This window comes from Chiloscyllium plagiosum, chromosome 33, assembly GCF_004010195.1.
Source record: "Chiloscyllium plagiosum isolate BGI_BamShark_2017 chromosome 33, ASM401019v2, whole genome shotgun sequence".
In the NCBI taxonomy this organism is placed as follows: domain Eukaryota; kingdom Metazoa; phylum Chordata; class Chondrichthyes; order Orectolobiformes; family Hemiscylliidae; genus Chiloscyllium; species Chiloscyllium plagiosum.
In genome coordinates, this window is record NC_057742.1 from 43,098,685 (window position 1) to 43,123,375 (window position 24,691).

Here is a 24,691-nt window from a genome sequence, read left to right on the forward strand (position 1 = left end):
CTGTGGGAGGAAACCGGAGCACCCGGAGGAAACCCACGCAGACACGGGGAGAACGTGCAAACTCCACACAGTCAGTCGCCTGAGGTGGGAATTGAACCCGGGTCTCTGGCGCTGTGAGATAGCAGTGCTAACCACTGTGCCACCGTGCCGCCCTAAATTCACTTGGTGCATCTCTACTGGCAAAATGATCAAACAGAATTTCTGTATGCCAATTGTCTGGATAGTCTTGACTATAAACCCTTTCCATGGCCTGTAAAGTTTGATGCCACTTTTGTAATGGTCACTGTGATTCTGGATGGTACACAGTGGATCTGAATTGTTTTATTACTAAGCTGTCCATAACTTCGCTAAATAATTGTGATATAAAATCAGATGCTTGATCTGATTGTATCTCTGTGAGGTGTCTTGTATCTAGTGAAAAAATTCAATAACTCTTCTACAATCCTTTCAGCTGTGATATTGTCTAAATGCTCTCTGGAAATCTCGTGGACACATCCATTATCATCAACAGATACTGATTCCCACTTTTTGTTTAAGGTAGGGGTCCAACACAATGAGTTACGACCCTTGTAAAAGGTTCCTCAAATGCAGGAATGGGAATGAAAGATGCTGGTTTTATTACTGCCTGATGTTTTCCAATTACTTGGCATCTACGACATGTCTGGCAAAAGTCAATGACATCATTACGCAGTCCAGGCCAGTAAAATGTTTCTTGTATTTTGACTTGAGCTTTTCTTACCCCCCAAAGACCTCGTACTGGTAATTCATGTGCTATCTGCACACCTCCCTTCTATAACCCACTGATAATACAACTTGATGAACATCTGCCCATTTCTCATCCAACTGAATAAGTGATGATCTCCATTTCCTCATCAAGGCATAATTTTTAATGTAGTAACATTTGAAAATGCACTCAGATTTTGCTTCTGTATACAATTTTTTATACAATTGCTTAAGTTTTTCATCTTTCTGTTGTAACTCAGTTAATTTCTTGGATCTAAAAATATCCACTTTGTTCCTCACCTGGTCTTGTTTACTTCTCAACCATTTGATCAAACTTGGTCTCTGATAATTCTACTTCAACTTTCTTATCTGTATTTTTTGATTCTCCTCCTGTTTCAACCAGTGCCTTTGTGACCTTGTTACCACACATTCAGGAAAAATCCCAGGATATACTTCCTGCAATACCTCAGTTGTTTGCTTTTCCACTAGCTTTTCAATCACAGTAGGCCGCAGTCCTACCTGTGATCCAGCTATATCATTAACAAGGTCAAACTGTATTCCTGAAGTCAAGAGTTTCTCCAGTAGCCCTACCACCACTTCTCCACTTTTCACTGGACACCCCAACCTCTCTTTACATAATAGAGCATTTCTTATCTCACTATGAATTGATGTACTAGCACTTTTTCTGGCAATAGTTATTCCGAATTACATGTCACCTTATCTCTCAACGTCAAAAATTGACATGATCCAGTGCCTCTTAATATTATAATTTCTTTACCTTCTGCTCCTGACCTACGCGAAAAAAAACCCTTACTTCCGCAAGTAAATGTTTTAAGAAGATCTGGCACTTCCTTTTTAACCAACCTCCAACCAGGGTGTACTTTCTGGTGCAGACTTCTAGCCCCCACTGTGCTCTACTTTACCACTTTAACAAAATTCATTGGCTTATCCTGTTTTCCTACATCCATCTTCCCAGTGCTTTTTCTAAGCCACCAACACATTGACTTCATGTGGCCTACTTTATTGCAGTAAAAACACCTGAGCTTTATAATTTCTCTTTCCCCTTCATCGGTTTCCTTTTCACCCTGTGGTAAGCTATCTTTATTGTCTTCACCTGAGATCTACTTTTCCCTTATCACCTGAGGATTTCTGTTTTCCCCAATTTCTATCTGTCATGGATTGAAGCTGATGTTGGAAGCCAAGTTTTGACTTATGAACCAACTCATAAGCATCAGCCATTTCAGCTGCTAATCTTGCTGTTTTAACTCGTTGCTCTTCCACAAGTTCTCACTATGTCAGGAAAGGAACTTCTCCAAAATATTCGTCTATCTCAGGGCGTCATATGTTTGATCTATTTTTAATGCCCTTATCCATCTACCAAAATGACTTTCTTTGATTCTTTCAAACTCAGTGGATGTTTGACCAGGGCCCTCCTGAGATTTCTGAAAAATTGTCTGTAGGCTTCTGGCACAAGCTCATACACACTTAAGGTAGCTTTCTTCATCTCCTCATACTCCCCACACAACTCCTCTGATAGTGATGCAAATACCTCACTTGCTCTACCCTTTCAACTTTGTATGGATCAACAAAACCCACGTAGTCACCAGTCACTTTATTTGTTTAGCCAATTTCACAAATGAAATGAAAAAGGCTTTGACATCCTTCTCATCAAATTGAGGCAATGCTTGGAGCTTTTGGCTCTAAATGGGTTGCTGATCATCACCATCCTCCTCACTAAACCAACTTTCTTTCTTCACCTCCATCCTTTACATCAACTTTCCTTTCTAACAGCCAATGTCAGAATTTCAAACTCTATTTCTGTTTTTCTTCTCTCTCTCCCTTTGTTCTGCTAGGGCCTTCCTCTCCTTTTCTTTTTATTCTGCCAGGGCGATTCTTTCCTTTCTTCTTTCCTCTGCATTTAATCATTATTCAAATTGTTTCAATTCCTTTTCATGTTTAAGCTCCTTCATCTGCAATTGAATTCTAGCCATTTGCAAAGATTCCGGTGGCATTTCCAGTAAATTTTAATGTCGAGCTATTGCTGTAATTATCTCTCCTCTTCTCACAGACAAAGGCAACATCAGCTTCAGTTGGTCTGAAAGTTCCAACAGCCTTGACTTGCTCACTTTTAGTAAAATCCCCAATGTTACTTCTTCCACTCCCAGAAATTTCCTAGTGACCAAAAGAGCATTTACTACGTAAAGTACTGTTTAAAGCAACCAAACTCAATATCTGACACAAAAGACACTAACACCTACCACTCGCTGCCTTTGAATCCAAAAACCTAAATTAAATATATTGAATGATCCCAACAAGAGTGCAAATCTGTTATGCACCAGGCCATACCCCCTCAAAGTATTTTAAAAAGGTAGCCTAGACCTTAACCTTTTCTTATTTTAAAGGTAGATGTGATGTGGGTGTTTTAGGTGTAATGCAGCTTGTCAAAGCACTCCGATTTAAGCAAAACACAATTAATTTAAACACTACAGTTAGAACATAAACAAAAGAAAGTGGAATTTAGAAAAACCTAACTATTGGAAAACTTAACTGAATTCTCAATACTGTAACTTAACTAGCACAGTGGTTAGCACTGCTGCCTCACAGCGCCAGAGACCCGGGTTCAATTCCCGTCTCGGGCGACTGACTGTGTGGAGTTTGCACGTTCTCCCCATGTCTGCGTGGGTTTCCTCTGGGTGCTCCGGTTTCCTCCCACAGTCCAAAGATGTGCAGGTCAGGTGAATTGGCCATGCTAAATTGCCCGTAGTGTTAGGTAAGGGGTAAATATAGGGATATGGGTGGGTTGCGCTTCGGCGGGGCGGTGTGGACTTGTTGGGCCGAAGGGCCTGTTTCCTCACTGTAAGTAATCTAATATAGTAACATTCTACAAACACATCCCTTGGCAAAGAGGTAAATTCAAACACAGATGTTTACAGGCAGGGGGGAACAACATCCAGAGAGATTTCAGAGAAAGTCACTTAGGAATCATTGACTGAAGCTTGCAACTCCAAAATCCTGTAACTACTACACCTAAAAAATAAAGAAAACATGAACCGGGAGAACTGGCTGCTCTCCTTCCATTGTTAAACTGCTTTTAAGAAGTCCTAGCTCACTAGACACTATGGTACATCTGCCTTTACAATCTCTTAAAAAAAAACCCTGGACAAAATAACCATTTTAGAGTGACACCATTGTCACAGAGGTTCTCTCCCTCTACCACACAGGTTCATAGATATACATACAAACAGAACACAAGTAGACGCATAAACACACACACGCATACACACACACGCACACAAATTCTCAGATGTGAATCTTTTTATTCTTACTTTCTTTTTATTGACTTTATCAAACTGGCTCATATGGAGCAGCATGGTAGCTCAGTGGTTAGCACTGCTGCCTCACAGCGCCAAGGACTCTGGTTCAATTCTTGCCTCGGGCGACTGTCTGTGTGGAGTTTGCATATTCTCCCCGTGTCTGCGTGGGTTTCCTCTGGGTGCTCTGGTTTCCTCCCACAATCCAAAGATGTGGAAGTCAGGTGTATTGGCCATCCTAAATTGCCTATAGTGCTCAGTGCATTGGTCAGGGGTAAATATAGGATACGGTAATGGGTATGAGTGGATTACTCTTCAGAGAGTCTTGTTGTCTTGTTGGGCCAAAGGACCTGTTTCCATACGGTCAGGAATCTGATCTAATCTAGAAAGATATGATTAGATTAGATTCTCGACAGTATGGAAACAGGTCCTTTGGCCCGACAAGTCCACACTGACCCTCTGAAGAGTAATCCACCCAGGTCCATTCCACTTCCCTTTATTTACCCTGGACTAATGCCCCTAACGCTATGGGCAATTTATCATGGCCAATCCACCTTTCCTGCACATCTTTGGATTGTGGGAGGAAACTGGGGCACCCGGAGGAAACCCATGCAGACACAGGGAGGGAATATGTGCAAACTCCACAGAGACAGTCACCCAATGCAGGAATCGAACCCAGGTCCCTGGAGCTGTGAGGCAGTAGTGCTAACCACTGAGCCATTGTGCCGCCCAAATATGCGAGCTGCTCGAAGAACTCATTTATTCCAACACATCTAATTCTTTCTTAATCAATAGTTCCAGCTGCCTCAATTTTGCTTAGCCGTCCTAACTTTTCAGAACAATTTGCATCTTGACTCTTCATGCCCAGTTTTCAAAATCTTTAAGCCAAAATTCTTTTGTTGCCATTGCATTCTGTTCCTGTTTGGCTATTGCTACTTTTAGTTCACTTGCTGCCTTCACCTCAATGTGTCCACTTCGAGACTTGTTTAAAATCTCTCGTTATATTACATTCAAATCTTTTTCATCTGCTACTTTAGCTCATTCTCGCTTCTTATCAAGAACTGCGACTGTATGGACCGTGTTTCCCTTTTCAACTTCCATAAACTGATTTCTGCATTCTGTGCATTTAGTTTAAACATTTTGTGAATACAGCTTTGAATGTCCCCATGCAACAGCAACAAGAAAGCCTTCATTTTATCCCAGCAATCCAGAGATCATTTGCTCCAATGTCCTACAAATTGAGAAAATTACAGCTGAGATTTGTTTAACTTGAGCTTTTAGGTCTACGATAAATTATCAGCTTATGTATATTGTAAACTTGCAACAAAAATTTGTGATTCAATGCAGCACATGACTCAAAGCAGCAGGACACTAACTCCAGTTTATTCCTATCAATGTTGCTACTCGTCATTGTCAGTTTCAGGGACATTTGTTGTTTCATGTGCTGTATGAGGTCACAGTTCTGAAAGAAGCTTGAGTGTTATTTAATCTTGTGCAGTTACTCTGTGTTTGAATTTCAGAATAAATGACTGTGTATTCAATAAAAGAAATTAGTGAAATAATCAGGAGCAGAAATACAGAGCGAAAGCAGAAATTGGAAGTGCAAGCTAAAGTGCAGAACCAGAAGTCAGCTGATGCAGATATGCAGTCAAAAAAAATGAACATAGGTTGCAAGGAGAGCAAAAACTGAGAAACTAAGAGAGGCATGCAGGCAGTTTGTAGGTGCGGCCGAATGTACAATGAATATATCACCTTCAAAGGGGCAGGTTCCACTCCAACTCTGTACCAACAAAACTGCTCAGAGTCACAGAATGAAAACTTTTGATATCGTTAGAAAAATTTGAAATATAACAACCAATGTATCCATTACCTTCCTTTCCACTTTGGCAAAACTCTAGGACGAAGCAAAGTTATGACAACTGATTTACCAGTTACGTTTCAAGTGCCATCCCTTCATGAGTCTTTCTTAGTTATTCAGGTTGCCTTTGGTACCATTGCAACCTACTATTTCTGAGAGATGTTCTGTAACTTTTTCAGTGATGACAGACACAAATCAACTCTCTATTTGCTTAAAGATGAAGGCAATAATATTAAAATATCAGTGTGCAGGTTAGGTGAACTGGCCATGCTAAATTGGCGGTAGTGTTAGGTGAAGGGGTAAATGTAGGGGAATGGGTCTAGGTGGGTTGCTCTGCGGAGGGTCAGTATGGACTTGTTGGGCCAAAGGGCCTGTTTCCACACTGTAAGTAATCTAAGCTAATCAACATTGAACCTTAAATCCTGTAATAAGTGCTGAAAATGGATTGCATTGCTCTGAAGGAGTAACATTTGAGCAGTGGAAGATGTGAATGATGTTATTTGTGATTTGGAGGAATGAACTGGAATTGTGGGAATTGGGGTTCCAGGTGGATTTGGATTCATGTAAAATGGGAAAATAAACAGCACCAAGTCAGGCCTGACTAGGTCAGTCTGCAGAACATGAGACCCTTAATCTCAGGGTCATGGGTTCAAGCCGCACACTGGGCACCTTCATTTTGGAAGTTCACTTTCAGAGGTGGACCTCAGGTCCCTTCCCCGGAATGTCACCGCCCAAAATAGGGTCTCTCTCTCTGGCTGCTTTTATTAAGGTACCAGTTTCTGAGTGAAAACTGTCTCTGCTGTACTGGAAGTTCCAGACATACGTTTGTAGGTGCAGCCGAATGTACAATGAATATATCACCTTCAAAGGGGCAGGTTCCACTCTAACTCTGCACCAACAAAACTGCTCAGCGTCACAGAATGAGAATGGCCACTTCATGTTAATAGAGCTGAACCAGAATTCTATCCCTGAACATTACCCAAGAAACAAGGGAAGTTATCTTATAGCATGACCGTGTGAGTTCACTCAATGAAATGGTTATTCTCGGTAACAGAGAGGCAGGATTGTGAGGTTTCAGTGTGGGACAGAGGCGATCTGAGTGAATGGAGAAGTCAAACATTCCCAGAGCACAGAGAGCTGATTGGTCCAGAATCACTCTTCCCATCTTCCGTTTCTTTAACTAAAACAGAAATTGCTGGAAAACCTCAGCAGGTCTGGCAGCATCTGTGGAAGGAAAGCAGAGTTAATGTTTCGGGTCCAGTAACGCTTCATCAAACGGCTTCTTTTTCAATTTCCATCTGCCTTTCAGCACCCTCCCCTTTTTGTTGAATCTCTCCTGTCTTCCACCTTCAAACTGAGTTTCTCTTTATTATTTCCTCTCTTATCCTTTTGCAGTCTCTAGATTTGTTTCAAACCTGTTCCAACTCTCACTTTGCCCAGATCTAACAGGAAGTCATTGAGCTGAGCAATTACCTCTGTTTCTATCTCCTGAGATACCTGATGACCATAGAACGGAAGATAGAGGAGCACAATTAAACCTTTCGGCCATCTAGTCTGCTCTGCCATCTTTTATTCCTGATGAAGGGCTTTTGCCCGAAACGTCGATTTTGCTGCTCCTCAGATGCTGCCTGAACTGCTGTGCTCTTCCAGCACCACTAATCCAAAATCTGCCATTCAATCATGGCTATTATGATTCTCAACTCCATTCTCCAGCCTTCTCCCTGTAACACTTGATCATCCTGGATTTATTTTCCAGCCTGGGTTCAAGTCCGGCCACTTCCACGTGTGCTAGTAGCTTGTGTGACCGAGGCTGATTTCTGTTGTGCACAACAAAACTGATCTGTTCTGAGCAAAGCAATCCATGATGCACGACAGCTTAATCGGGTCAGTAGCCCCGATGTGTTTCTGTGGTGTTGTGGTTACTCTGCTGTCATCTCCCTTCAAAACAGGTATACCGTTTTGGATAATGTTGGGGGAGATGGGTCCCTAAGGGAAGGCAGCAGTAGCCAGGTTCATGGCACCGTCATTGGCTCTGCTGTAGAGAAGGGTGGGAAAAAGAGTAGAAGGGCTATAGTCATAGGGGATTCTATTGTAAGGGGAATGGATGGCAGTTCTGTGGCCGAAAACAAGACTCCAAAATGGTATGTTGCTTCCCAGGCCTATAGGTCATGGATGTTTCAGATCAGCTGCAGGACATTCTGAAAGGGGAGGCTGAACAGCTAGCTGTCTGATGCACATAAGCACCAATGATTTGGTAATAAATGGGATGAGGTCCTACAAGCAGAATTTAAGGAGTTAGGAGCCATGTTAAAAAATAGGACCTCAGAGGTAGTAATGCTCAGGATTGCTACCAGCGTCTTGTGCTAGTCAGAGTAGAAATGAAAGAATAGGCAGGATAAATGCGTGGCTTGAGAGATAGGTCAGGGGAGAGGTGTTCAGATTTTTGAGACATTGGAACCGGTTTTGGCGGAGGTGGGAATGTTACAAATCGGATGGTCTACACCTGGGCCAGACTGGACCCAATGTCCTAGGGTCCCCTAACTCTGTTGGGAGGGTTTAATCTAATGTGGCAGGGGATGGGATCCAAATGAGGAGGTTAATGGACAGTAAGGATGTAGTAACTAAAACCTGTAAGGGACTAAATAATGAAGTCAGTGTGGCTAAGAAGAGTAGGCAGGGAGCAGATGATGAACGCAAAGGGACTGGTGGTCTGAGGTGCATTTGTTTTAATGCAACAAGTGTAGTAGGTAAGGCAGATGAACTTAGGACTTGGATCAGTGCCTGGGAGTATGATGTTTTTGCTACTACTGAGGCTTGGTTGAGGGAAGGACAAGTTTGGCAACTAATTATCCCAGAATATCAATGCTTAAGGTAGGATAGAGAGGATGGTAAAAGCGGTGGAGGGGTTGCAGTACTAGTCAAAGAGTCTCACAGCTGTGCTGCAGGAGGGCACTATGGAGGATTCGAGCAGTGAGGCAATATGGCCAGAGCTCAGAAACAGGAAGGGTGTGGTAACAGTGTTAAGGCTGTACTACAGGCATCCCAACAGAAAGCGAGATAGAGGTACAAATATGTAAACAGATTATGTAATCATGCAGGAGCAACAGGGTGGTGGTGATGGGAGATTTTAATTTTCCCAAAATTGACTGGGATTCATTTAGTGTTAAGAGGTTTAGATGGAGCAGAATTTGTAAGGAGCATCCAGGAGGGCTTTATAGAGCGGTATGTAAATAGTCCAACTCGGTAAGGGGCCATACTGGACCTGGTGTTGGGGAATGGGCCTGGCCAGGTGGTTGTAGGTTCAGTAGGGGATTATTTTGGGAATAGTGATCACAATTCCATAAGTTTTAGAATACTCATAGACAAAGATGAGACTGGTCCTAAAGAAATTGGGGGGGGAGGCCAACTATAGCAAAATTCGGCAGGAGCTTGGGATTGGGAGCAGCTGTTTGAGGATAAATCCACATTTGATATGTGGGAGGCTTTTAAAGAGAGGTTGATTAGAGCGCAGAGCTGAAAATGTGTGGCTGGAACAGTGCAGCAGGTCAGGCAGCATCCAGGGAACAGGAGAATCGACGTTTCGGGCATAAGCCCTTCTTCAGGATTAGAGCGCAGGACAGACATGTCCCTGTGAAAATAAGAGATAGAAGGAGCAAGATTAGGAAAAATGGATAACAGGTAAAATTATGAGACAAGCTAACAGGAAAAAGGAAGACGACTGAAAACAGAGAAAGCTTTGGAAGAATATCGAGAAAGTAAGACCAATCTGAAATGAGGAATTATGAGGGCTAAGATGAGTCATGAAATTTCTTTAGCAAACAGGATTAAGGAAAATCCCAAAACCTTTTATTTACAAGGAACAAGAGGGTAATGAGAGAAAAGGTTGGCCCAAGGATAATCCAGGGTAGCCCATTCCTGATGAAAAGCTTATGCTCGAAACATCAACTCTCCTGCTCCTCAGATGCTGTCTGACTGACTGTGCTTTTCCAGCGTAACACCTTTTGACTCTGATCTCCAGCATCTGCAGTCCTCACTTTCTCCCAAAGGGTTGGCCCACTCAAGGACAAAGGAGGGAAGGTAGGCATGGAATCAAAGAAAATGGTTGAGATTCTTAATGAATAGTTTGTGTCGGTTTTCACCGAGGAGAGGGACATAACGGATGTTGAGGTTAAGGATAGACGTTTGATTACTCTAGGTCAAGTCGGCAGAAGGAGGGAGTTGACTAGTACTGCAACCCCTCCACCGCTTTTACCATCTCTATTGCGGCACAGTGGTTATCACTACTGCCTCACTGCACCAGGGTCCCAGGTTCAATTCCAGGCTTGGGCTACTGTCTGTGTGGAGTTTGCATATTCTCCCCATGTCTCCTGGTCCTCTGGTTTCCTCCCACAGTCCAAAGATGCGCAGGGCAGGTGAATTGGCCATGCTAATTGCCCATAGTGTTATGTGCATTAGTTAGAGGGAAATGGGTGTGGGTGGGTTACTCTTCAGAGGGTCGGAATGGACTTGTTGGGCCGAAAGGCCTGTTTCCACGCTGTAGGGAATCAAATCTAATCTAAAAGGCATTAAGGTGGACAAGTCCCCAGGACCGGATGGGATCTATCCCGGGTTTCTGCGGGAAGTGAGAGAGGAAGTAGCTGGGGCCTTAACAGATATCTTTGCAGCATTCTTGAACACGGATGAGGTTCTTGAGAATTACTAATGTTGTCCCCTTGCTTAAGAAGGATAGCAAGGATAATCCAGGTAATTATAGACTAATATGCCTGATGTCAGTGTTAGGGAAGTAGCTGAAGAAGATATTGAGGGATAGGATGTATTTATATTTGGAAGAAAATGGGCTTATTAGTAATAGGTAGCATGGTTTTATGCAGAGAAAGTCATGTCTTACCAATTTAATAGAATTCTTTGAGGAAGTGACAAAGTTGATTGATGAGAGAAGGATTGTAGATGTCATTAACATGGACTTCAGTAAGACATTTGATAAGGTTCCCCGTGGTAGGCTGCTGGATAAAGTGAAGTCGCATGAGGTCCAGGGTGTACTAGCCAGATGGATAGAGAACTGGCTGGGCAACAGGAGACAGAGAGTAGTAGTGGAAGGAACTTTCTCAAAATGGAGAACTGTGACCAGTGGTGTTCCACAGGGGCCACTGTTGTTTGTGATATACATAAATGATCTGGAGCAAGATATAGATGGTCGAATTAGCAAGTTCTCATACGGTAAACCTCTGTTTCACTTCTGCCTTCCATCTGTTTCTAATAATGTGAGTGCCTGTCTGTTTAACACTTCTGTTATTTTATAAAATTGTGTCTAGATGAGGTTTCCCCCGCATTCCTTTGACCATATGCTATGGATTGAGAAGCTTTATCTTCCCACAATATGTTTCAGTCAGGAATTGTTCTTAATACAGTCCTTTTCTGTTCTGCTTCTGAGCTTATACTAACCAACAAGTTCCGCACCATGTTTATTCTCTGTCATTCATTCAGCATGTCCTGAAACATTAAATCTGGAGAAGATGATGTTTGACCTCTCCTGAACTGCTGCAGTCTATGTGGTGAAGGTGTGCCTGCAATGCTGTTAGGTAAAGACTTAGCAAATTATCATGAAGGTCCAGGTGAACAATTTGTACATTTTCGCATTTTTCATGCAATGCAACAACTTGGCATATTACACTTGTTATAAAGCAATATTTGACACCAGGCACATATGTACACCAGGCACATATTAGGCAAGGTGACCAAAAACTGTGCTGAAGAGATAGGTTTTAAGGAGTATTCTGAACAAACAAAGGGACCTTGAAAATCAGGGAGGTTTAGGCAGTAAATTCAAGAACTTATGGCCTTGGAAGCTAAAAACATGTCAAAGATGAAAAAAGTGGTAGAGTTAAGATCGGAAATCCATAGGAGGTTGGAATTCAGGGACAGCAAATATTTTGAAGGAAAAACCAAAAGAACTGAGGATGCTTGAAATCTGGAACACAAACCTGAATTGCTGGAGAGACTCAGCAGGTCTGGCATTTGTAGAGAGAAAGTCGAGCTACCATTTCAAATTCAGCCACCCATCTTCAGATATATCTCAGGGGGTTGTCAGGCTGGAAGGGGATTACCAAGAGAGGGGGATGTGATAGCAAAGTTTCAAAATGAGGATAAGAATTTCAGTATCTTTGTGCTTTGTCACCCAGAAAATGTGTTTGCTAATGAGAACCAGGTGAACAGCACTAGGTACATGTAAACACACAGGCAGCAGACTTTTGGATGACCTCAAGTTGATAGGGAGGTGGAATGTGGGGAGTTAAGTCTTGAGATAATAAAGGATTAGATGAGAGTTTCAGCAGCAGATGAACTGAGATGTTACTAAGGTTGAAATGTATGTGGTCTTTGTGATGATGGGGAATATGTGGTTGAAAGCTCATCTTGGGATGAAATATTTCATCATGTTTAAGAACAGTCTGGTTTAGCCTCAGCCAGTTATCAGGGAGAGGGATGAAATCAGTGGTGAGGGAGTGGAATGTGGCTCCCAGCCAGGATTGACATTTAGCATTGTCTGACTAAATGTGGTCTACACCCCTTTACAGGCCGGGGCAGATATGGCAGCAGAACTGAGCTATGGACTAACTGTCTGCTGCATTGAGACAAACTACAGTGATAAACTCAGACAGGTATTTACAGGCGAATGTGGGTTCTGCTGCTTATGTTAATAACTAGACAATAGAGCAATGAAATGACTTATAATCGCTTTCTGCAGCCCCTGTTTCTCGGGCGTTTATCTTCTGATTCTGGCTGGTTTCCATCACACAAACCTTTGTTGAAAGTCACTTTTATCCTTGTCCTTTTCTGATTAACCTCCCCCTCTGCCCAGTCACAGTTCATTTGAATAACATTCGCCTCATTTAACCACCTGATGTTCTGCACAGTCACCATTATTCTGTTTTCCTCTTAAATATAGCAGCTTATTTATAAATATATAAATTACATTTATTTCACCAACATTACTCGCTAACAGAGCAGCGTCAAGAGCTACCTTTTAGCGTTTAAGTCTTAAAATCCCAGTAACTCTAACCTGCATCTTTCTGATCTAGTTTCGATGTTTATCTCCTGGACTGAAAATACAATATTCTGACAACAGTCAATTCAACTTTCTCTTCGTGACAACAGGAAACACTGCGCATGCTCCAACTCCCATGAGGGCCCCAGGGTGATTGATGTCAGCTCTGGACCAATAAGAGAACGGGGGTGGAGCTGGAAGACCCGGCGGCGGCTGGTCCTCCAACCATTCAGAGTTAACGAGGGGCGGGAGTAGTGTAAACCACGTGATCGTCCTCGCGGACTGTGTAGTATCGCTCAGACCAGGGTTTGGTATGTGAGGTAAAGAAAGAAAATAGCAGAAAGTGGGAGGGAAATTATGTTAATATCGGCTGAGAAGTTTTACAAACAGTTGGTGCATGTCGGAAAACACAAACTTGAAACTTCCATGTCCATGTTTGCAGGAAACTTAAATACGCCTCAGATGGCGATAGGCCCGAGATACCGCCGCCATCTTTATTGGGGGCAATGATTCGCGGGACACGTGCGGCTGCCAACTTTGTCGGGGGCAAACAGCAGCGGGGCGCATGCGCAGCCTTCACAGGGAGAGGGTGATTAGGAAGAGCAATTTCAAAACAAGAGAAAATTTGTATCTTCTGGATATCTTTCCAGATTGTGGGGTTATCTCTGCTAACATTGCTCTGATTCATCTCTGTGCTCCCTGATTACCTCTGTCAATATCTAACTTCATCACTTTCAAATGATGGGTATATTTTAGCTCTGTTTAGTATTTTAGTGTTACTTTCACAGACCTTTTGTAAATTACTTTTCCACTGCTGCCCACCCCTGACTATGTGCTGCCCTCTTACCAAATTTTCCACAATATCTTTTGCAATCAGGAGTTATTTTTCTAGTGAGAGAGTCCATTTCCCTTCCATCTCTGACCATCAAATTCTACAACATTTTCATTCCATGTGATTCATTTTGCACTTCCTACAACAGTTAGTTGTTGTACCTACAGCTCAGCGAGGAAATCTATACCCTCAACCTCAACCTGAGCTACAAACCTTGCAACAGCAGTTAGTCTGTTTCTTCCTCCACAGATACTAGTGATCACTGCTAAAGCCCTGTTGCCTGTGGAAAAGATGATTTTTAACCTTCTTGTATTGTTGCTGTTCATGTGGTGAAGGTGCTCCCACAGTGTGGTTTGGTAAGGAGTTACAGATTATTCATCCAACAATAGTGAAGAATTGATGATAAATGTCCAAATATATGAGCAATTTATATTTTTATCATGTTTATAATTTCACAGAAATATTACCAAGGGACTTTTGACATAACACAATAGATGTAAATATTAAGTCAGATTACCAAAAGCACTACTAGATAAGCAGGTTTTCAGGAATATCTTAAAGGAGGAAAGCAAACTTGAGAGGTTTATGGTGGGAATTCCAGACTCTGGTGCCTTGGCAACTGTAGAAACAGCAGCCAATAGTGAATTAATGAAAAAAACACATTGTTGGAGTCTGAAACAAAATGAATTGTTGAGGTCTTAAGGGTTGTGTGGTAAAGGGAGATGGTGATAATCACAGCCAGGAATTAAATCAAGGGTGAGAATTTTAAATTGTTGTTGCTTATAATAGGAGCCTTTGTGGGTCAGGGAATACAGGGGTGATGGGTGAACAAGGTTTGGTACATGTGGGCAGCAGAATTTTATATATTCTTGTGATTTCAGAGAGGGTGAATGTGGGAGGCCGACTGGGAGTGTGCTTGGATATTTAAGTCTGTATGTAACAAAGGAATGGACTTTTTATTTGTTATTTACATAAATGATCCGAATGCGAATGTGCAAGGCACGATTAGTAACTTTGTGGGTGATACAAAATTAGGAGGTATTGTTGATACTGAAGAAGGTTACCAAAAAATTAGAGGGATCAGATGGGGAAGTAGGCTGAAAATTAGCAAATACAATTCAATACAGGTAAGTGTGATATGTTGTACTTTGGAAAGTCAAACCAAGATAGGATTTACACAGTAAATGGTAAGGTCCCAAGGAGCATTGTGGAACGGAGGGACCAGGATGACAAGTACATAGTTCTTTGAAAGCAGTGTCACAGGTAGACAGGCTGGTGAAGAATGCATTTAGAATGTTAGCCTTCATTGGTTCAGGCATTGAATAAAGGTGTTGGGATGTTCTGCTTCAGTTGTAGAAGTCGTTGGTGAGGCCTCACTTGGAGTATTGTGCATAGCTTTAGTCACCCTGATTTTAGGAAATATATAATTAAACCAGAAAGAGTGCAAAGAAGACTTACGAGGATGTTGCCAGGACGAATAGGCCTGAGCCATAGGGAGAGGTTGGCCAGGACAGGGGGACTTTATGCCTTGAAATGTTGAAGAATGAGGGGTGACCCTATTGAGGTGTATAAAACCATGAGAGGCCTCGAGTGGATGAACGCATATAGTCTTTTTCCCAGGGATGGGAAATTGAAAACTAGAGGGCATAGGTCGAAAGGTGAGAGAGGAAACATTTTAAGAAGGACCTGAGAGGCAATTTCTTCATACATATGGTGTGCATATGGAATAAGCTGCCAGATAAAGTGTTTGAGGCAAGTACTGCAGCAACATTTTAAAAAAAATGATTTGGATATGTACATGGATGGGAAAGGTTGAGAGGGATATGGGCTTTAGGGCCTTATTACTGTATGACCATATTACTCTATAACTGGGCTGTCACCCTCACCTCACCTCTGGAATTCAACTGTTTGTCAGTTTGTGAATCAAGTCTGTAACATGATCAGGAACTGAGTGGCCCTGGCGGAACCCAAACTGAGCATTGCTGAGCAGGTGCTGCTTGATAGCATTGTTGACGACACCTTTCATCACTTTTCTGATGATACAGCTGGGGAGGAAATTAGCCGGGTTATATTTGCCCTGTGTTTTCGTACTGAGCATACCTGGGTGATGTTCCACATTGTTGAGAGATGCCAATGTTGTAGTGGTACTGAAACAGCTTGGCTTGGTGGGTGGCAAGTTCTGGAGTATGTGTCATCAGTATTATTGCTAGAATGTTGGCAGAGCCAATAGCTTTTGCACTATTCATCCATTTCTTGATATTATTTGAAGTGAATCAAATTGGCTGAAACCTCGCAACTGTGATGTTGGGGACCTCTGAAGAAGGCAGAGATGGATCATCCATTTGAAACTTCTGGCTGAAGCTTACTTCAAATACTATAGTCTTATCTTTTGCATGGATAGGTTGTTCTCCTCCATCAGCACGTGTGGGGATATTTGGTGTGCTTCCTCCAGTGAGTTGTTTCATTGTCCATCACCATTCATGACTAGCTATGGCAGAACTACAGAGTTTAGATCTGATCCATTGGTTGTGGGATCGCTTAGTTCTATCTTAGATTACTTACAGTGTGGAAACAGGTCCTTCGGCCCAACAAGTCCACACCAACCCGCCGAAGCGCAACCCACCCAGACCCATTCCCCTACATTTATCCCTTCACCTAACACTACGGGCAATTTAGCATGGCCAATTCACCTGGCCTGCACATTTTTGGATTGTGGGAGGCACCCGGAGGAAACCCACGCAGACACTGGGAGAATGTGCAAACTCCACACAGTCAGTCACCTGAGGCGGGAATTGAACCCGGGTCTCTGGTGCTGTGAGGCAGCAGTGCCAGCCACCGTGCCGCCCATCTCTCGCTGCTTATGCTGTTTGGCATGCAGGGAGGTCCTGTTTGGTAGCTTCATCAGGTTAGCACATCATTTTTAAGCCTTGTGCTGCTCATGGCATGCCCTCCTATACTATCCATTGAACTAGGGTTGATCCCTTGGCTTGATGGTAATGATTGAGTGCAGGATATGCAAGGCCATGAGATTTCAGATTGTATTCTGATGCTGATGACCCTCAGTACCTCAATAGATGCCCAGCTCTGAGTTCCTGCATTTGTTCGAAGTATGTCCAGTTTAGCACAGTGATAGTGCCACTTAACACAATGACATGCTCTCCATTTTAAGGCAAGGCTTTGTCTCCAAAAGGACTAGGAAATCGTTGCTCTTATCAATACTGTCCTGGACGGTAAATTGGTAAGGTATGGTTTTCCCTCTAGTTGATTGCCTCACCACCTATTGCAGACCCAGTCCAGCAGCTATATCCTTTAGGACCTGACCAGCTCCATCAGTAGTACTGCTGCCAAGCTACTCTTGATGGTGGGCATTGAAATCCTGTGCCCAGAGTATATTTGGCACCAATTACACCTTCAGTGCTACCTCCAAGTGTTGTTCAACATGGAGGAGTACCAATTCATCAGCTGAGGCAGGATGGTATTTGGAAATCAGCTGAAGCTATGAGACTTCCTGGTGTCTGGAGTCAATGCTGAGTACTCCCAGGTTAAATATTCCTGTCTGTATATCACTGTCCATCCTCTGCCTGGTCTGTTCTGCTGATAGGATAGGACATATCTAAGGATGGTGATGGTGATCTCCAGTCAGTGTCTGCAAGGTCCGATTTTGTGATTATGTCAGGCTGTTGCTAGTCTATGAGACAGCTTCCCCAATTTTGGCACTAGATCCCAGATGTTAGAAAGGCAGACTTTGCAGGGTCACGAGGGCTGATCCTGTGGTTGTATTTTCTAGTGCGCTAGTAGATGTCATGTCATACATCCAGTTTCATTCCTTTGTTGAGGTTTTGCAGTCATTAATACAACTGAGTAACTTGCTGGGCCGTTGTGAGTTGCCAGATTTCTTTCCCTGAAGGACAACAGGTATTTTTTCTGCTGTTGACAATGGTTCCATGGCTATCAGTAGTTTCTTAATTCCAGATTTTTTTTAAAAATTGAATTCATATTCCACCATCAGCTGAGTTGCGATTCGAACCCCGACTTCTGTTGTACATTTTAATATTCTGGACAAAATTTAAACACATCAGGTTTGTTTACTCATTTTTAATATCACTAACACAGGTTTTGTTTATTTCCAAAATGCTGTCCATCATCCTGTCTCCTCCATCCTCCCCTCCAATAACAAGAGTGAGGAATAGATGGAGGTTCTTTGTTATTAAGATTGAGACAATCTGATTAGCAGCCTCTACTGCATCCCTCCTTACACTTGCCCACCAAGCCAAACTGTCTTGCATGGTGCTTCTCATATTAGTCCTAAACTTAATCTTTCTACGTCTCCTGTCAAATCTTATCAGAGTTCATCTTAATCCTTTTACCCTATTCTCGGTTAACTGCAAACATTCCAATTCTGTTTTTCTTTTCCAATTCTCCTCCTCCTCCTCTTCACTCCCCCATGCCAATTCACAGGAATTGTTGTTTGTTCTGTCTGTCTCTCTCTCTATTTTCTGGTTATGTCTTTTTCATCTTTCTGTTAAAACAATATTTGACCTCATCATTTTTGGAAAATCATGCTGCACATCCACTCTCTTTCTTTCTGAATTTGTTGTCCATAAAGGATGTACTCTTGGCCCTTCATCTGCATATTGCCAGGGCGTAACAGTGACCAAAAACACGGTGTCAGGTTTCACATATCCACTGATAATGCTCAGCCCTACCTCACCGTCACCCCTCTGCGTTGCTCCACTATTACTCAATTATCAAACTGCTAATCACACGTCCATTACTTGATTAGCTGAAATTTCCTCCAGTAAAACTTTGCGATGGTTAAACCATTGCTTTCAGTTATTATTACAAATTAGTTTCCCTTGCTGCTGAGTCCCACCGTCTTGCTGGGAACTGCCTGAGGCTGAGTGACACTCTTCACAATATTGCTCTTATATCTGACCCCAAGGTGAGTATCTGATGGTGCATCTGCTCAATCACAAACACCAGAAATTTCAATCTCTAAAATTTTCCTTCTCTCCATCTCACCTGCTACTGAAACCCTTACCTATGTACGTGCTGCCTTAAACTTGACAATTCTGAAACATGACTCTTGATTCCCTGTCTGAGACTCTCCCATGATGGGAAACCTCCTCTCAGCACTTACCTTGTCAAACCTGTCAAGAATCCTGTATGTTTCAATTAGATCATCTCTCATTTTCCAAAATTCTGTGAATAGATTCTCAACCTGTTTAGCCTTTGTTTAAAAGATAATCCCTCCAAACCAGTGATCATCCCAGTGAATCTTCTCTGAAACGTCTCCAACAAAGTGATATATTTCCTTAAATTAGGGGACCATAACTGCTCACATTACTACCGAAGTGGTCTTGAAAGTGCCTTGTACAGTTGCACTAAGACATAGACTCCAAATTCTTATATTGCAAGCACCTTGAAATAAAGGACAACATTCCGTTGCCCTTCCTGGTTATCTGTTGCACCCGTGTGCTAGCTTTTTGTGTTTCTTGCACAATTAGTCCAAAGTCTCCGTGGTGCAGCTTTCTCCAATTTTCACCATTTAAATAGTACTCTGTTCTTTTGTCAACTCCTCCAAACTAAATAACTTCACATTATATTCCATTTGCCAACTTGTTGCCCACTTATGTAAATATCTCTCTGCAAACTGTTTGTAACCCTCTTAGAACTTGACTGTTGCACCTTTTCTATGAGATCCTCCCTCATTCTTTGAAATTAGGAGCGTGGAGCAGCAAGGCCCATATATAATCGCTTAAGATTAAGGTTTAATGTTTGGAATTACTGGGAGGAGCTTGTTGCCTATTGTTCTGAGTGGAGACAACTTGTCCACCAAGTTGTGTTAGCTTTTCACACCCAATCTCTTATTGATGAGGCAGAGGGACAGCGCAGAAGGAAAGCAAAGGCAGGAAATCCTGCTGTCTGCACCTCACTAACTCTTGGAAAATTCTGTCCCAGGTGTCAATGATTTGCTGATTTGTTCAGTCCCGTGAAGACCCAAGGCAGAAACTCGTAGAAACCCACATAATATTCCCCAGAAGTGACTGCTGGCATCCACAAAAGGTAATGTGCAACAGGGAAAATGCATGGTCATCCTCGGTTTGGAGGACAGGATGGTGTGAATTTCTACCCTTCATAGAGTCATAGAGATATACAGCATGGAAACAGACCCTTCAGTCCAACCCGTCCATGCCGACCAGATATCCCAACCCAATCTAGTCCCACCTGCCAGCACCCGGCCCATATCCCTCCAAACCCTTCCTATTCATATACCCATCCAAATGCCTCTTAAATGTTGCAATTGTACCAGCCTCCACCACCCCAGCCTGTTCAGCCTCTCCCTGTAGCTCAGATCCTCCAACCCTGGCAACATTCTTGTAAATCTTTTCTGAACCCTTTCAAGTTTCACAACATCTTTCTGATAGGAAGGAGACCAGAATTGCATGCAATATTCCAACACCCTTGACTGATAGTGATTGATTTTATGAACTTGTGTTACAGGATATTACAAGTGGACTTGCGAGTGAAAATCTCGAAATAATTGTAACACCAAACTCTGATAGAATTACTCAATTTATTAAGACCTGGAAATTCACGTTGTGTGACAATATTGTGTTCCAGGTCATTCCCACTTGCTTTACCAAATTTCTACCTTTAATCACCTTGTTCTCTCGGTAGATCTTCCCCAAAATCTTCAATATCTGTCTGTAATCTTTTTACGATCAGCTGATGAGTACAAATTTTATCATCTTAATGTATATCTTTTGTAAACATTATCACAGCTCTGTCACAGCTCCCCTCAATTTCCTTTACTACAAGGAGAACAATCTCCATTTCTCCAAACCCCTGATTCCCCAATGTCTGTTTGCTTTCTATAAGGTACAAATCAGGATTATGTTGTAACATTCTCTCTTTGCCTGCAGCAGTGTGGTCCCCAACAATATTAAAGAAAGTGAACATCATCCAGGACAAAGCACTGTGTCAGAGTGGTGTCACCTCCACCACCTTCAACATTCCCTCTCTCTACCAACAAGGCACAGTGGCATCACTGTGTAAAAGTTAAAATCATTGTTGTCCTACCAGACCTCTCTCATTTGGCTGCTTTGTCATTACGGAGAGAGATGACTGGTGGTGGTTTAACCTGAAGGTTGAGAAGGAGAGTCCACCTATATTTTCGATGTGCACTAGCAGCATCCAAATCACATGAATGAATAATGTAAAAAAAAATCCTAACCATGCAAATAAAATGACTCTTCCTACAAACCATTTTGGTAAATCTCCTCTACACCCTCTCAGGGACCCTGCTATCCCTCACAATGTGTGTTACTCTTTGGTTTGCACAGACTCAGATGCTCTGCATTGCTGTGTTTGATGTCTTCAGTAACAATTGCACTGAATCTCACGCTGTAAGGGTTTGTAGACGCTGAAACCCTGATAACATTTAAGATGTATTTAGTTGCAAGCTGGTGATGCCAAGGCAGGCAAGGCTATGGGCGAAGTGCTAGGAAATGGGATTAGAACAGTTAGGTGGTTGTTTTTAACCAGCACAGACCCAATTGGCCATGGCGCTTTTTATTATTGTAGACCTCTAACACACTTAGGAATATGAGAAGCAATATTTGAAATCAGTTGAGAGACGGAGATATTATAATAGATAACACATGATTGGTCAGTGTTTTTGGGAGGAAAGTGAGGTACAGAGATGGAGCAATTTAGGAGGAAATTCTGGAGCTTGAAGCCAAGGAATCCAAAAATGCCATCATTAAGTGGAGAAATTAAAATGGAGTATCCTCATAAGGATGGTATCCGAGGAATGTATGTATTGCAGAGATTTTGGAAGCTGGAGAAGATTACAGAGATAAGGAAAGGTGTGAGGCTGGAGGAGGTCACAGAAATAGGGAGGATTGTAAGACTGAAGGAGACTTAGATGAGGAGGTTTATGAGGATAGAGACAATTATAGAACGAAGGATGGTTGTAAAGTTTGGAGGAATTTACAGAGATAGGGAGGGTTTTTGAGGCTGAAGGAACTTATAGAGACAGTAAAAGTTCTGAGAATCGAGGGTGATTCCTGCGACAGAAAGGGTGGTGAGGCCTGAGGGTGATTCTCACCGTAGGTCAGGTAGTGAGGCTGTGGGGGGGAGATTCCCACGATAGGAAGGTTGGTGAGGCTCGAGGGCAGATTATCCACTGTGGTGTACTTAGAGCACGTAGACTACAGCAGTTAAAGAAGATAGTTCATCACCACTTTCTCCAAGTCAAATAAAGGTGGACAATAAATATTAGTCTGGTCAACAAAGACCATATATGAATTAAAGACCCATATATAAATTAAAATATGATGAATTTCTGTTTTGTGGACAGATAGCAGAAGCTCCGATAACTCTCCTTGAAGCTGAATAGGTTAAGCAATGATTTAGTTGAGTTGAAGATGTGTTTCCAGGATATTAGTTTGCAGAGAGATAGATAAATTATTAACTTTGTGACAATGTTTGTTAACCACAGAACACAACTTTCAGATAATTGGCAAATAATGCCAGTTGAAAATGTGAAGATTATTTGACTCGAGGTTCTGAAGATCTAGAACCATCTGAACAGCAGCTGGATGCAAATTCTGCAGTTATTCTCAAAAGACATTTGGAATTTAACTTTTCAAGGAATGATTGGGAGGGCTATAGGCAAATGGCAGGGGCATTGGGACAGATTTGCAGCATCTCTAGGGTGAGAGTAAAGCCTTTGACAAGGTTTCACATGGTAAACTAATTAGTACAGTGAGGTCATGTGGAACTCAGGAAGACCTTGCCAGTTGGAAACAAAATTGGCATTATGGTAGGAGACAGAGCATGGTAGTGTCGGCCTGTGACCAACTGTTCCACAGACATCGGTATGGGGGTCCATAGAATCCCTACAGTGTGGACTCAGGCCCTTCGGCACAGCAGTGAGTGGGTCCACTTTTGTTTCTCATTTATGTTAATGATTTAGATGAGAACATGGGAAGCAAGGTTAGTAAATTTGCAGATAATACTAAAATTGGCAGTATAGTGAATTGTGAAGGTTATCTAAGTTGACAAAGATCTTGATCAATTGGGTCACTGGGCTGAGGAATGGCAGATGGAGTTCAATTTGGATAAATGTGAGGTATTTCATTTTTGGTAAAATAAACAAGGGTAGACTTATATAATTAATGGTTGGTTCCTGGGTTGTGTAAAACAGAGAGAATCCTTTGAAATTTGTGTCACAAGTGGATGGGGTGGTTAATAAATTGTTTAGCATACTTGCCTTTGTTGCTGAGACATTTGAGTATAGGAGTTGAGAGGTCATGTTAATGTTATACACAACATTGGTGAGGCCTCAACTGAAGTAATGTGTCCAGTTCTGGTTGTCCTTTTACAGGGAGAATATTATTAAAATGGAGATGGTTCAGAAAAGATTTACAAGGATGTTGGCGGGAAATAGAGGGCATGAGTTATGAAAATAGACTGGAAAGGCCAGGACTTTTTCCACCAGAACATAGGAGGCTAATGAGTGATCCTATAGAGATTTTTGAAATCATGACGTTCCTTGATTATGTGAATAGCAAGGGTCTTTTCTTTAGGGTGGAGGATTTCAAGACTATGGGCCATATTTATAAGGTGAGAGGAGAAAGAGTTTAAAAATAGATATGAGGGGCAACTTTTTTTTTTAAAAAGAGTGGTTCATATGTAGAATGAATTTCCAGAGGAGGTGGTGGATCCAGGTACAGTTGCAACATTTAAAAGACACTTGGATAAGTACATGAACAGGAAAGGTTTGGAGGGATATGTGCCAGTTGCAGTAAGTTCTACATTGGAATAAGGCCAACTTGGATGGTATTAAGCAAGAACTTTCAAAAGTTGATTGAGAGAGGCAATTCACTGGAAAAGGGATGGTTGGAAAGTGGAAGGTCTTCAAAGATGAGATAAGGAGAGTCCAGAGACAGCATATTCCTGTTCGTGTAAAGAGCAAGGCTGATATGTGTAGGGAATACTGGATGACTCTCGAAATTGAGGCTCTGGTTAAGAGAAAGAAGGCCAGGTATAGACGGCAGGAATCGAGTCAATCCCTCAAGGAGTATAAGGGCAGTAGGAGTATACTCAAGAGGGAAATCAGGAGGGCAAAAGAGAGACATGAGATACCTTCGGCAAATAGGGTTAAGGAGAATCCAAAGAGATTCTTCAAATACATTAAGGACTAAAAAGCAGTTAGGGAGATAATAGACCCCTTAAAGATCAATAAGGCTTTCTGTGTGTGGAACTGCAGATGTGTGAGATAGTAAATAAGTATTTTGCATCAGTCGAGGATAAGGAAGCTAGGGAAACAAATAGTGATGTCTTGAAAAGTGCCCCTATTACAGAGGAGAATGTGCAGGACGTCTTAAAATGCATAAAGGTGGGACTACGATGTTGTGGCCATCACGGAAACGTGGATAGAAGAGGGATAGGAATGGTTGTTGGAGGTTCCTGGTTACAGATGTTTCAGTAAGATTAGGGAGGGTGGTAAAAAAGGAGGGGGGTGGCGTTGCTAATTAGAAATGGTATAACGGCTGCAGAAAGGCAGTTCGAGGGGGATCTGCCTTTGGAGGTAGTATGGGCTGAAGTCAGAAATAGGAAAGGTGCAGTCACCTTGTTGGGTGTTTACTAGAGGCCCCCCAATAGCAGCAGAGATTTGGAGAAACAGATTGGGAAACAGATCTTGGAAAGGTGCAGAAGCCACAGGGCGATTTCAACTTCCCAAATATTCATTGGAAGCTCTTTAGATCAAGTAGATTGGATGGGGCAGTGTTTGTGCAGTGTGTCCAGGAAGATTTATAACTCCGTATGTAGATTGTCCGACCAGAGGGGAGGCTATATTGGATATGGTACTCGGTAACGAACCGGGACAAGTGATGGGCTTGTTAGTGAGTGAA

General features: G+C 42.3%; 1 protein-coding gene across 8 annotated transcripts in view; it reads left to right on the plus strand.

Moving 5' to 3' along the window:
* Positions 1-12,495: 12,495 nt before the first annotated feature.
* The window catches only part of LOC122540048 (zinc finger protein 239-like), a 20,159-nt gene continuing 7,963 nt past the window's right edge, over positions 12,496-24,691 (plus strand). For 3 of the 8 annotated variants that reach the window (XM_043675376.1, XM_043675378.1, XM_043675377.1), the window contains exons 1-2: positions 13,160-13,254; positions 19,728-19,832. The gene's annotated coding sequence lies outside the window, so the exon portion shown is untranslated. Of the gene's footprint in view, positions 12,549-13,156; positions 13,255-13,548; positions 14,123-19,727; positions 19,833-20,692; positions 21,033-24,691 lie in introns of those variants that run through there. The other 5 variants (XR_006309233.1, XR_006309234.1, XM_043675381.1 and 2 more) reach the window with 5 other exon arrangements.